Here is a 15,043-nt window from a genome sequence, read left to right on the forward strand (position 1 = left end):
CTATGGAGGGGGTGCAACAAAGGTTTACCTGGCTTATTCCTGAGATGGCAGGACTGATGTATGAAGAGAGATTGGATCAGTTATGACGATATTCACTGGAGTTTAGAAGAGTGAGGATGATCTGATGGAAGCCTATAAAATTCTAACAGGACTAGGCAGGGTAAGTTCAGGAAGGATGTTTCCAATTACTGGTTGTCCAAAACAAAAGTTACAAACTAAAGATACAGGGTAAACCATTTGGGACTGAAAGGGGAGAAATTTCCTCACCCAGAGCCTGTGGTATTCATTACTAGAGAAGGTGATCAAGGTGAAAAATTCAATGTTTTCAAGAAGGAGAGATATAGATAGCTTTTTGGACTGAAGAGGTCAAATGGTATGGGAAGAAAGTTGAAAAAGGGTACTGAATTTAAAGATCAGCCATGATCATATTGGCATGGTGAACCTGGCTTGAAGAGCTCAATGATTTACACCTCCTCCTATTCCCTGTTTCTATGCAATAAGGTTATCTATGATTACTTCTGCTTCACTGAGATGATTATGATCCAATCCGTAATGACCAATGACATGGTCAAAATTGCGTGTGGCCAGGCTTTGTATTTGACAGAATTGAACTATACATGTGTTTCAAATTCTATCATTACAGGCGTCCTCAATCTGTATTGTGTAAGTGCCCGATTAATGTAATTGCCTTGGGAATCTGGGAAGATTCCACTCCTTATGTTTAAGGAAGGACCTTACAGGTTGACTTCTGTCCTGTTCAGAAGAGCAGGTTAAAATTGTCCCCAGGAAAGACCAACAATTGAATACTCTGGCTGATTTTAAAATCATCTTTTATTTTCTCTGATTGACAAATCAGCAATGATGGGATGTACATTCAGGATTATTACTGACAAAATAAGGATCAGCAAAAGTATTTTGTTTTTCAGAAGAAGTCATTTAAATATAAAGTACTTTACAGAAATGATTAAGAAATCAAATACAAAATGTCATTTAAAATTTAGGTAGATAGACGCTTATTAAAGTGTGTTGGGGTTATGGCAGGGAAACAGAGTAGATAGCCCCAATTAGAGATTTGGCACATGTCTTATCTGCTTTGATTAAGACATACTTGAAATGTATCAGCAGTTTATATTCCCTTTTGGAACTGCAGGTCCTTGTATAAATGTATATTTGGCCTCTGATTTGCAGTCAATCTTGGATATCTATTATTCTGTTTCTCTTTAAAAGGTAGCAGTGCAGGCTCTGTCAGGATCAGGTTGATCCTCATTGTACTTTGCAGACAGGTGTATGTGGTAGCTAGCTTGCATTTAATGTTTGGGTGTTGGAATCTGCTCAGGTGGAGTTGTGCTGATATGGAAAGAATGTAGCTTAGTTGATCTGAGAGGGTGTGGTGGAATGTGGAAACTCTGCTGCCACTCTGTCTTATTCTTTATGCTTTCTGCTTGTTGGAGGTTGCTCTGCCTCCCTTTTCTCCACCCAGAGGGAGTGAGAGTGTGAGTCAGTGCCAGTGGGGTGGAACCCTGTTAATACAGGAACAAATAACCTGGGAGTTACCTCGACCAGCATTCACTTCAACCTTACTCTGGTCAGCCAGCTCGCTGGAATATTGAGTAGCAAAGAGTATTCAGCTGCTAACACTGGTAGCAGAGAAGAAACCCCACAGGAATTCCTTCAGAGAATAAAAATCCAGTAGGTGAGTTTTTGTATTTCTCTTAATCATTCTGACACTTTGGTAGCTTTGATAAGATTTGATCAAAGTGCAATCAGCAATCTATTTGCACCCTTTTGCCTTTTAACATATAGGGAACAAGAAAAGAATCCCAGCACCTTTAAAAAAAGTTCAAATGACAATATTGTTTAGCTGGTAGAAGAAAGCTTTGTTTGAATTTGAGATTTTCCTTCTGAATGCAGTGTCTGTTGATGGATTTTGGCTTGCCAGTTATAAAAGGTGTTTCCTCCTTAAAATTGCATTGCTATGTCATAAATTTTAGGTAAACATGAAGGTTGTGTACGTGAATCAATTAATAATCTTCGGCATTATGAAGCAATATATTTAATGTGCATGTTATTAGTAGATTTGTCAAGGGTCAACACATTAGGAATGAAATTTAAATCATTTGTATAATTGTATGCTTTGACTTTGGTATGAGAAACCTCACAAACAAGTGCTCGATCACTAGATTGGTCAGATTGTAACTACCTTTAACTTAAATCATTGTTCATAAAGCCTCTGCCTTTACTTTGGTATGTTTTTCAATAACTGAGGAAGTGATTGGCGATCAGGTAGATAAAAGCAATACTCACAAAAGAGTCACAAATCTACTGGTTGTATTTATTTTCAGGTGTGGTTGTGGATGGTAAGGTAAAAACAAATAGGATTTGAAATTTTTTTTGCTGATGATTAATCATAGTTTCAGTGGTCACGCATAAAGTAGCTCAGGCAGAGATGATTTGGGAAATCAGGTGCCTAGCATACATCGACACGCATTACAACGACTAAGAATCTTCAGGTCAGTCAGCTGGGAACTCTACGTGAGTTGGTTTTCCATTTGCCCAATACGGACTGAACACCTCTCTTTAGTTTTATACCTTATTTAACATGGCTCAGATGTTACAGGCACAGGTGGCAGTAGACAAGCCTTAAGAAATTTCAGTGTACAACAAAGATAAACTGGAGTTTATCCATCTAAAATGACACAGCTTGCTACTGCTAGATTTCTTCCCCAACCTGGATCACCATTGGAGTTACCTTACAGAATTATATTTGGACTAGAAAGGAATGATCTTAACCCCAGCAACAGGTCTGCCCCTCCAAACATCATTAAGTCATTCAATCATTAGAAATAGCTTGGAGTACAGCCAAACTGACTCATTCAGGAAACTGCGTGATTGAGGGTGTCACTAAGTAGCAAATTGATTGAAATCCTATCTCACTAGTCATTCCATCGTCGATCCAAAATGATTCCAAACAGACCCCACTCATTCCCTAACCAAAGAATTTAGTTACCAGCTGGTCACTGTACAGTGACAATTGTAGGTTAAAACCCTTTTCAGATACACAGAAGCCAATGGGATCTCCCTCAAAGTAGTGTGTCATCCATAGCCAATGCATGGACACCTGATATTAAGTAATTAATTGTGGTTGAAATAATTGGAAATGCAAAAGTCCAGCATTAAACATGCAGCGAGCACTACTTTAAATGTCACACCAATAATGCCTTGTTGCACTTGGGTCACTAGTCTCAGAGTTTCCTTATCTATTACATGTTGTAGATATGCCCCCAGCAAAGGGCCTAAGCAGGACAACTTGCGTCCTGCCAGCTGCCTTGATATTCAAGATGCCCAAATCCTGAGGCACATCATTCCCTAATCACCTAATGTCCTTGTGCAAAAGTCTTGGACGAGGAAATGTTTCCACCATGTGACTAACAGACCCTCCGGAGCACTGAGAGACTGATCAGGATGATTTAAATACTCATCCTCCCTGCAACGTTTAAATCATAAATTGACTTAATTACTTGTTCCTGCAGAATGAAAGAAGTCACTAGGATACAAGAGATGAGCAAAAGATCTTTCTTAAAACGAATATAAGCTCTAATTTGTGGAACTGAACTGTGCGTGTCGATGGACTAATTTCTGATCTCTTCATTTTAAAATGTTATTCTGCAGTCTACTCCTGACAGGGATTTTATGTATTTTAGTTTTGGCAAAATCACAGTGTTATCACTGTTAATGGGATGTGACACAAAGTCTGGAGTGGTTTTGGACTTTAGAAGGTTGGAGTATTTTAACTCCTCCTGAGAATAAAGTAAAAGAGATGGATGGGGAACAGTGCAGTTGCTAAGTAAAGAGCCTCATGAAATATGCCATGGCAGGAAGGGGAGATGCCTAGGGTTATTGTCAATAGGTAGTGCTCTTGCTTTTGAGTCAGAATGTTGTAAGTTCAAATCCCACGTCAACACTTGAGTAGGGAACAGCCAAGTTGACACTCCAGTGCTGCATTTTCAGAGCTGCTATATTTTGTCTGTGAACTCATATTGATGTAAAAGAGCCGGTAAACATTTTTGAGGAAGAACAGGAGAGTTGTTTCTTGGTATCTTGGTTAAAATTAAACTCGAGAGTATCTGTCCATTATTACGTTCCTAACTTTTGGACAAAAACATAAATTGCTGGAGAAACTTAGCAGGTGTGGCAGCATTTGTGGAGAGAAAACAGAGTTTATGTTTCAGGCCCAGTGACCCTCCTTTAGATCTTGATAACATGTTGTTGCAACTTGGTTGTCACATTTCCTACACCATAACAGTGACCACTCTTCAAAAACATCTCCCTGGCTATAATGTGCTTTGGAATGTTCAGTGGTTGTAAAAGGAGCTATTTAAAAGCAGGTCCTCTTTTCTGATATAGCTGTGTCAGCTGGTGAATTGGAGGTGTGGCAGGGCTGACTACTGTTAGTACTCAAAGCCAAACAACCCATTTTATAGCAAACACACTATGTTTACAGAGTTTATTCGAAAAACACACTCTCTGAACCTAAACAAGCAAGATTTGTATGAAATCACTTCCAGTCTTTTAGTGTAATGTAGGCTCCAGGTGTGATTGTAAGAAGAGTTACCAAGCTCCATTCCTTCAGCCTGCAATAGTGGGATACTGTAGGCAGTCCAGAGATGATGTCTAATAGGCAATGACAATCAGAGAGACTTGTATGATTCTGACACAAATCCTGTTTCATTGTGCAGACAATCAGTGTGTGACGAAATGAAGGCTGACCTTTTTCTTCATGCTGGGTGTCTGATATTAATCATGTTACAAAGAAGTGCAGAAGCAGACCAGGCACTCTGTCACTGAGATGAAAAAATTGCATAGAATATTTTTACATTGCAGCCTCCAATGGAAATTCTGATCATGGTGGTGTATATATGTAAGAGACTGAAATGTTTCTTTATTTTTGTTACTGGTGATCTGGACTCTTGCTCATCATCTCCAAACTGGAAAAAATGGGTGAGTGTTGTGCAAGGTGGGATTGGGCAGCATGTTTTCTCTGGTTTACATGAAGAAGAGTGGGAAGCAAAGTGGTGCCTCATTTACAGGGTGCCTGCCGTGTTTGTATTGAAGGGTTCCTAACAAAGATATCTCAATCCCTTCCTTCTGTGCTCTCTGCACAAAAGTTTCTGGCCACCACCTCCCTTTCTCCACTTCCTCAGGTCTCGGGCCAAGTGGTCCAAAAATACAATCATGGAGCAGCAAATAGTTGCCTCCACGCATATTTTTCTATCTCATTCAATGGAACTACTACAATTGTGCAATTGAAAGCAACATCAAGTGCTCAAAGTAAGAAAATATCCTGTTCATCTCTGATAGATGCCTTTAAAAAGAATGTGCAATATTGTATGGAATTTCTTATGAATACGGGAAGCACAAAAGCTTTTCACAGTCAGAAGGCATTAAACATTTTGCGGTGTTGGTGTAGTGATGGAAAAACAGTGGCTGATTTTCATGCATCATTTATCTCTCTGCTGTTTGCTTCCACAAGCTTTTTTGGTGGTCATTGTCCAGGGCAGATAACTGTCTCCAATATCAGGACAGTTTTTCAAAAGTTGTAAATTGGTTCTTTTGGTGCTTCAGAAGGCAGACAGGGTCAGACATCTGAAAGCAGGTACAATTTTTCTTAAGAAGAAGCATGGAGTATAGGCATCAGTGACCAAGCCAGGATTTATTGCCCAAGCCAATTGCCCTGATAGTGCGGTGATGAATCATCTTTTGACAACTGGATGGTTTTCTGGGCTATTTCAGAGGACAGTTAAATGTCAACCACATTGCTGGATGTCTGGAGCCACACCTCACCTGGCAGATTTCCTTATTGAATAGGGGCATTAATGAAGTACATGGGTTTTTACAACATTTAATGATCACCTTTATTGATATTAATTTTACTGCAGATTTACTTAAGTAGTTTTAAATTTCAAAGCTACCATGGCAACATTTGAATTTATCCAATTATCATCAATCCAAGCATGTTAATAATCCAGTAGTATAACCACGATGCTGATAGTTCTGATCCTTTCAGAACATAAACATAGAAAGTTTAAGTCTAATACAATTAGAAATATTTGACCTGATAATGAAGTTTAAAAGCACAGCAAACTCAAGTTCGCATAATTGAGCATTTTGGTAAAACTCTTGTCGATTTGTAGCTTTAATTAATCATAGCTCCATGGCACTTGATGCCAACGATTACAACCAAGCCTTGGTCGCAGTCCCCTTGAGAAAAAGATCCAACAGAATTTCAGATGGAGACACATTAAATCTAATCAATTTGGTGAAAATTTGCATTGACTATTAGAAAATGGGAACATTAGTGTCATTCTGCTGTGCTAACAACCCCACCCAAAACTTGCACGACTGGTTTAAGTAATTTGCAAATACACACACACACACACACACACACACACACACACACACACACACACAGACACACACACACAAACTCTTTATTTAAATTTTTCGTTTTAAAGAAGCTTTTTTTCTCCACCCATTTTATTTAACCACATAGTTACATAGTTACCTACATTAACTGGTTATGTAAGTACAATCTTTGAATTTATTAAGCAACTTGCTCGAGGGCTTTCAGCTGAAACTGGTCCAGAATACAAAGAAGGATATGTCAGCACAGCTATGAGTCTTAAATATGCATTTATATGTTGACCTATTAACTAATGACCGTTTTCTACTATTACTCAGGCTTTAAGGTAATAATTTTTAAATGGTAATTTGTAATTCCTCTGTGCAGTATTCTCTGTACTCAGTGTTTTCATGTGTCTGTGCTTCACAGAGGAAATCAAAGGAGATTTGTACTTTTTAAGCTTCTGATTCTGTTTTCTAGTTTTATAAAAAGTTAGGCTTGAATATATTAAAAGCACAGTTTTGTGTTTTATAGTACCTATTAAAGCTGAGGAAATTTTAAATTATTTTTCATGATGAATAAAAGTACAATCAAAAACAGGTCATCGTTCCACACCTTGTCCTAGTTTTGGATTTGTTGGATCAAAACACACCTACTTCTAACCTAGGGCACACTTTGTAGCTCAGTTCACTGCATATAGTATATGGTTCGTGTTCAACAATCTGGTGCAATCCCTGAAGTATGAGTTCAGTCTCTTGCTTATGGACAATGCAAGTCACACATATCTCTGTTTTACTGATCACAGAATACTGTTGTATTCATCAGCTTACTACTGCAAATATTATGTAATGTTTTAGAAAAGTTAACTTGTTATAATGCAAAAATATAACGCAGAATTACATACAAATCAGTGATAGTTATTCCTAAATTATTTCATTTTGATGTTGACCATTTCTCTACAGTCAAGTATATGGTTGGGCCAAGTTTTGCTGGAGTAGGACATCTTGTGACATGTACCGTTAATTAGGTATGTTTTTATTTTGGCTCACCACCACCAACAACATAATAACATTAACATTATGCATATATCACACCTCTAATGAGAAATGATGAAATATCTCAACACACTTCACAGCAGTGTTATAAAATGAAGGATGGATCTTCATAAAGAGATATTAGTTCAGGTGACCAAAAGCACGGGCAAGACTTTAGAAGTGACATGAAGGAGGATAGAAAGATAGAGAAGCAGTGAAGGGAGGAGGTGAAGTTGGGGGTGTATTCCAGAGCTTGGGGACAAGGCAATTTAGGGAACAGCCAACAATAGTTCAGCAATTTTAATGAAGAATGCACAAGAGGCAAGAATTAAAAATATGAATATCTCAAAGGGTTATGGGTTTAGAGACGATTACAGAGATGGGTGGGAGGACAAAGGTATAGAAGGATTTGATCATGCAAACAAGCTTCAAGCCATCATTTGCAGTGTGATTTGCTGCAAGTGCTCTCTGATTGTCATGCAGCAATGGCAAAGGAGCATCTGGAATCTTTATACACAATAGGACCAGTGATGGTCCGCTTGGGAACCCTGCAGCCCAATGGTATCGATGTGGACTTCACCAGCTTCAAAATCTCCCCTTCCCCCACCGCATCCCAAAACCAGCCCAGTTCGTCCCCTCCCCCCACTGCACCACACAACCAGCCCAGCTCTTCCCCTCCACCCACTGCATCCCAAAACCAGTCCAACCTGTCTCTGCTTCCCTAACCTGTTCTTCCTCTCACCCATCCCTTCCTCCCACCCCAAGCCGCACCTCCATCTCCTACCTACTAACCTCATCCCACCTCCTTGACCTGTCCATCTTCCCTGGACTGACCTATCCCCTCCCTACCTCCCCACCTATACTCTCCTCTCCACCTATCTTCTTTTCTCTCCATCTTCGGTCCGCCTCCCGCTCTCTCCCTATTTATTCCAGAACGCTCATCCCATCCCCCTCTCTGATGAAGGGTCTAGGCCCGAAATGTCAGCTTTTGTGCTCCTGAGATGCTGCTGGGCCTGTTGTGTTCATCCAGCCTCACATTTTATTATCTTGGATTCTCCAGCATCTGCAGTTCCCATTATCACACGACCAGTGATCTATTTCCTTTGTCAAGGTGATTAAGAGTTCAGAAAGAAACAGGAATGACTGAGAAGAAAATAGGGGTGAATTAGTATCAAATAAGGGACAGAAAGTATAATAAAGGGGAAAAAACTTGGACTAGGAAGTGAGTGAAAAGTGAAAGGAAGTGAGGAGGAAATGTAAATAATTTAAATTTTTAATTTTTAAATCTGTCAGAACTTTTCTACATGCAGAAGCTAATTTCAAATGGTGCAAATTGTTCCCTCTCTGGACTAGAGTGATCAATTGGCCTCATACTGGCAATTATCATGTTGATCAAAGAGCGCTCATGGGGTTAATTATGAGCCTAAAAGTTCTGTGGCGTGTTTAATGGGCAATTAATGTACAAATCCAGCAAGCCCTTAAAAATAACAGAAAGGCTAAGAATGGATGTCATTTGTGAACAGCAAACATCAGAGTGGTGTAAATTGTGCAGAAAGTTCAAGAGGCTTACAAGTCACAGGGTATCTCTTCTTTCCCATCAAGTTATTGACAGCAGGTCTGGCAGCATCTGTGGAGGAGAAAACAGAGTTAACGTTTCGGGTCCGGTGACCCAGAACTGAGGAAGGGTCACTGGACCTGAAACGTTAACTCTGTTTTCTCCTCCACAGATGCTGCCAGACCTGCTGAGCTTTTCCAGCAACATTGTTTTTCTTCCTGATTTACAGCATCTGCAGTTCTTTTGGTTTTATTAAGTTATTGACAGCATTATGTATTAATAACAGCACCTGCTATGCACTCTGTTATTCACCTGAAGTTGGTTTGAGCCAACATAATTGCTAGAATATCATCAACATCATCATGTTTGTTCTTCCTAAAAACAAGCCCATTGATCAAAGTAATCTTTCCCTATCTCTCTATAGCAGTCCAGCTTTTTCATTCACCAATAACTTCCTTCAACATGTCCAGCATTAATGTCTCTTCCCTTTACTTCTACGTTTACTTTGAAATTTTCCCTCCACAACATTTCTTACTAGTCTATTCACTCTTAAGATGTGCCCTGCCCAATTCCTCTGCCCTTTCCTAATTGTTTACATTAAATAATTCAGAGGGTGGCATGGTGGCTCACAGTGCCAGGGACCCAGGTCTGATTCTACCCTGGGGCAACTGTCTGTGTGGAGTTTACACATTCTCCCTGTATCTGCATGGGTTTCCTCCAGGTGCTCTGGTTTCATTCCACAGTCTAAAGATGTGCAGGTTAGGTGGATTTGCAATGCTAAATCGCCCATAGTGTCCAGGGATGTGCAGACTAGCCGGGATAGCCATGGGAAATGTAGGGTTACAGCGACAGGGTAAGGGGTTGGGATTGTGTTGGATGCTCTTTGGAGAGTGGGTGAGGACTTGATGGGCCAACTGGCCTGTCTCCACACCGTAGGGATTCTATGAATTTCTCTGTTCATTCACTCTCCTCAGTACTTCAACAATTTTTACTTCTTCTGTCCAGCAGATCTTGCCCAATTTCCTTTAAAAGCAATTTTGCCAGTTAGGCTCCCTGTCTCATACGAAGATGAAATGGCGTTCCAAATCAAATTGTTTAGAAGTCATCTTCTTGAGTTGTTTATTCAAATTTCCGCTTATCAGCTGTCTCTACCTATCGGATAGGGCTCTTGCCATTCTAGATGCTTTATTTCTTGCACTTGTTCTTGTTTTTTGCCTTCTATGAATGTATGAAGACTGGTGAATGAAATGGAAATCCCCTTTGCAAAGAAATGAGGGGTCAGGAATAATTGAACTGATTATTTCCAGCTTTATTTTCAAATTGTTGTGTTTTGTTTTATGAATAATGGGGTAACTGACATGTATTAGATATTTAGTAGATAGGAAATTGGAAGAGGAGTTCATTCCTCTTCATCTTAGGTTCTGGGTACCTAGGTACAGATACTTTAAATGAGTGTTACAGAATTGAAAGAGTAAAAAACAGTTTAGCAAGGTTTTGAGAAGTACTTGATGTACTCAAAGTCCAGAATAAGAATAAACATATCTTTAAAAAGTATCAAATTATAATTCATTTGACTGAGTCTGTGCCTGCCAGGCTTCAGAACACAAGACCTCTAAGACATATGCAATGGCCCTTGGCCTGGGAGTCACCTCCAGGACTCATCTCCCACGCTGGCATAGGCTTGAACTGCCTCCTATTCTGGCCCCAGGCACATAGCTCACCTCCAGCACTCATCTCCCACACTGGCACAGGTTCGAACTGCCTCCTACTTCAGCCCCGGGCACATAGCTCACCTCTGGGACTCATCTCCCACACTGGCACAGGCTCGAACTGCCTCCTACTCTGGCCCCCGACCCACGGCTCACCTCCAGGACCCGTCTTCCATGCTGGCACAGGCTCGACTTGCCTTCTACTCCATCCCTCGGCCCGTAGGTCACCTCCAGGACTCGTCTCCTACTCTGGGCTGGACTCAGGCTCACCTCCATTCTCCAATCCCTCTGGGTAAGTTTAAGAAGCTAAAAGTTGGAGGAGAAGAGTGAAGAAAAGCTGCAGAAAAGAAGAGAAAGGAAAAGGAACTAGCAAAACAGATGACCTCCGGCTGGACCATCCTACTCTGCCGCCATCTTGAGGCAATAAACAGGAAACATTGGTTAGATTTGTAGACAACAAAGTACAGGAAAAGATTTACAAGAACTAACAGCTTGACTAATAATGGCAGGCATGAACATGGGAATGGAAGTGAATATTGACAACAGTGTGATGATACATATCCCACAATCACCAGCAAAGTTGAATATTTCTGAGCACTGGAATAGCCTTGTGAAAGGTATATGTGTGAATGACACAGTTTATCACCTCCTCTTATTAGCTCCTTCCTCAATCTACCAGTTGCTTACAAACAGCCTGATTCACTACCCGAACTGGTTTAGATAGCTCCAATTAATGATGACTGAAATTTGTTTTCCGGACTTTAAAAAAGGATATTCTAGCAGCAGGAAAGCTGGGTGTGAATTTCTTCTTGGATTTTCCAAAATAAGTACAATGCCTCCAAGTTCTTTTCACACTGGAGTTTGTTGTCTACTGACTAATATGATGAGGAAAGAAATGCAGTGTAAAAAAATTGGGCTGCACATGCACTATAATGAAAATTTTTAAAAATCACTGGGAATACTCAGCAGATCTTATGATATCCTTGGAAAGAAAACAAAGTTTTTTTCAAGTCAAATATATCTCTTCCTCAGTATCTACTTGACTTGAAACATTAACACTATTTCTGAAATGCTGCCAATCCAACTCAGTAAGTTCAACACTTTCTGGTTTTGTTGCCCCTGTACTCTGTAATTTGTTTGCCATTAACAGCCAAGGCTCATTTCATCCACATAACAAGTAGCCTGGTCTTCCTAACCCACGTGAATGATACATTTCCCATTATTGAGGTCAAAAACCACTGAATAATGGAAAGACAAGAGTAGAATTCTCTTTAATAGCACATAATTATTTCACAGTGGAGTTTGAAATTGACTTCCAGTGACATTGCACGATAGACAATTGTGCATCAGCAGCCCATGTCATCTATTTAAAATATTTAAAATATGTTAATATTTAACGTATTTAAAATAGCACTGCTTTATTTAGTTTCTTGAACATAGATGCTTTTCAGGAGCTGTACTAAATTCTGAACAGTGATTAAATGTGACTGCACAGAACAAGTCTTTTATGGACTGCAGCATGAACCAATTTTGTAATGATGAGCTGGAATTAACTCAAAAGTGACGTGTTTATAATATATACTTTACCTTGGTTACCTGTCCCAACAAAATTCCTCACCTCTGATAGATCTGATTTTCATCTCAGGTTATCATTTGAGTAGCCTTCGAGAGAGCTCTCTCAGCTCGTCAATCAGTCCCAGATACTAGCTTGCAGGATTTTGCAAGATTGTCTAGACTGACTGAGTTGCTACTGTGTTCAGATTCAATTCCCAGGTAGAATCATAGAATCTCCACACTGCAGATAGAGGCCATTTGGCCCAACAAATCTAAATTGACCTCCAAACAGCATCCCACCCAGACCCACCCAAATCCAGTAACCCCATAAGCCCATTATTAACCATGGTTGATCCACTTACCCTGCACATCCCTGGACACTTTGGGGCAATTTAGCATGGCCAATCCATCTAACACTTATCTTTGGACTGTGGGAGGACCTGACAGAAACCCACACAGACATAGAGAGAACATGAAAACTCCACACAGACAGTCACCTGGACTTGAATGTAGTTTCCTGGTGCTGTGAAGCTGCAGTACTAACCACTGAGTTATCATATCACCCATAAATCACTGGTGATCTATATGGTCCTCCTTTCTAGCGGTGTGATATGACTGTATAACTTGCTAGGCCATTACAAAGTGGGCTGAAGAGCCAAAATATTGATGTGCTGTCATATCCTCATAAAGGTCAACCTGGTTAAGGGCAGAGTTTCCCTCCCTTAAGTGACATTAGTGAGCCAATGAGTCAGATAATATGAACCATCCATTTTGTAAAACAAATGAATCACTCCCTTTGTTGATGATACATCCTCTTCTGTCCTTGAGCCAGTTTGTCCAGAATGACTTTCAATACTCCTGTTCATTTACATTCAACTTTATTTCCTATTAGTCCTGTAACAAGAAGCACGTCTTCGGGAATAAGGGAAAGAAAATCTTGAATATACATAAAACCTTTCACAAACCTGGATATCTGAATTTTTTTTTAGCCAATTAGGTAATGTTGAAGTATAGTTGTCATGATGTAGGCAACATACAGCCACATTACAGACAGCAAATTCCGACAAACTGTAGAATGATAATGATAATACTCGGTTTATAGTGGTATTGATCAAGGGATAAATATTGGTAAGGACCCTGGGAACCACCCAGCCCAACCTATGCATCGTCAGTATAGCGCCATGGGATTTTTTAAACATCCTCCTGACAGATCAGATGGATCCTCCATTTAACTTCTCATTTGGAAGATTGTGCCTTTGATAATGCCACACTTCCTTGGTGCTAACTTGTCAATCTAGATTTTTATTACCAATTCTTTGGCATGATCTTGAGCCTATAACTTCCTGATTCAGGAATAGGAATGCTACCACTTGCATCTCTCTGGGGACTATTCCTGTAATTAATTCCTTTTACCAACATATATTAAGGTGGATATAAATGTTGTGTTAATTGTAACATTTCGACTGGAGTAGCTCCAGCTTCTGCAAGAAGGATATAATGGCAGAATGGTAATGTTAGCATCTCAATTCATATGGAGTCCATCTAACTAGGTTTGTTTTTATAGGTATTGCTGGTTATAAAAGATCACCTTTACCAAACCAGATGATTCAGCTCATTAATTTTCTAAGCTGGATGGCTGTTCCCTTGGGATCTTTTAGGAATATACCTCATTTCATTTATTGAAATGAATCACTTATTTATTGAAACATTTGTTGTCACATGAATTCAATGTAAAAATACAGCAAAAAGTGTGGACTTTCGCCATACATACATGGCACCATACACATTAACTTAGAATGAGATTTAAAAAGATAACTTAAGAGAGTACAAATTTCCTTTCCATTGCTGCAGTCCCACTTCAGGTTTTCCAGTCCTCGCCATACCTCCGCCATAGTTCCGCTCCGGGTTTTCCAGTCATCCCAATGCCTCCGCCAGAGACCAGCTCCACGTTTTCCATTCTTTGCCATACCTCTGCCACAATTCCGCTCTGAGTTTTCCAGCCTACACCATGCCTCCACTAGGGTCCTGCTCTGGGTTTTCCAGCCCTCGCCATACCTCCGCCACAGTCCTGCTCCGGGTTTTCCAATCCTCCCAATGCCTCCACTAGAGACCCGCTCCACTTTTTCCATTCCTCGCCGTCTCTCTGCCAGGGCCTCACTCTGCATTTTCCAACCCTCGCCATGCCTCCACCAGAGTCCTGCTCAAACTTTCCAGCCCTTGCCATGCTGCTATAGGCTTGGCTGCCTCACTGGCCTGATCTCACCACCACTGCCACCCTTGATCTGCCACCATTTCTCTGGCCCATGCTTGATCCGCCGTCACTGGAGGAAACAATCTGTGTGTTCAGCTCCTGCCATGTGGCTTCAGGTCATGACCCAGCTCCTTCCCACCTCCTCAGGTAGGCAGTTAAAAGGTGTGGGTGGGGCATAGAATTTCTACACACAGAGAGAGAAGAAAGGGGCAAAAAAAGGGAGGACAAAGAAAGAGAGAGAAGGAGAACTGGAAAGGAGAGTGGAGCTCTGAATGGAGTGATTCATGCTGCAACCATCTTGCCAGAACATACAGATCTCGACAGGGTATTAAATTTTCTAATGCAACTGCTGAGTAGTTGTCCCATACAGTAGTGGACCTGTTCACCCTGGCCACTACTACCCTGAATCCCATCATGACATTCAAACAAACAATTTCAGAATGCCCAGAAATAATCAGAAGAAACAAGTGTAGGAGCAGGACATTCAGCCCATCAGGCATGTCTCACCATTCATTGAGATCATGGCTGATCTTCTACATC

The 15,043-nt window shown here is 40.5% G+C and overlaps 1 protein-coding gene across 12 annotated transcripts in view; it reads left to right on the forward strand.

The window, feature by feature from the left end:
- The first annotated feature begins 1,466 nt into the window (after positions 1-1,466).
- Positions 1,467-15,043, forward strand: part of scel (sciellin) — a 72,219-nt gene continuing 58,642 nt past the window's right edge. For 2 of the 12 annotated variants that reach the window (XM_048532242.2, XM_048532244.2), the window contains exon 1: positions 1,473-1,693. The gene's annotated coding sequence lies outside the window, so the exon portion shown is untranslated. Of the gene's footprint in view, positions 1,694-15,043 lie in introns of all 12 variants that reach the window. The other 10 variants (XM_048532253.2, XM_048532250.2, XM_048532251.2 and 7 more) reach the window with 8 other exon arrangements.

The sequence above is a fragment of the Stegostoma tigrinum genome, chromosome 6, assembly GCF_030684315.1.
Source record: "Stegostoma tigrinum isolate sSteTig4 chromosome 6, sSteTig4.hap1, whole genome shotgun sequence".
In the NCBI taxonomy this organism is placed as follows: Eukaryota; Metazoa; Chordata; class Chondrichthyes; order Orectolobiformes; family Stegostomatidae; genus Stegostoma; species Stegostoma tigrinum.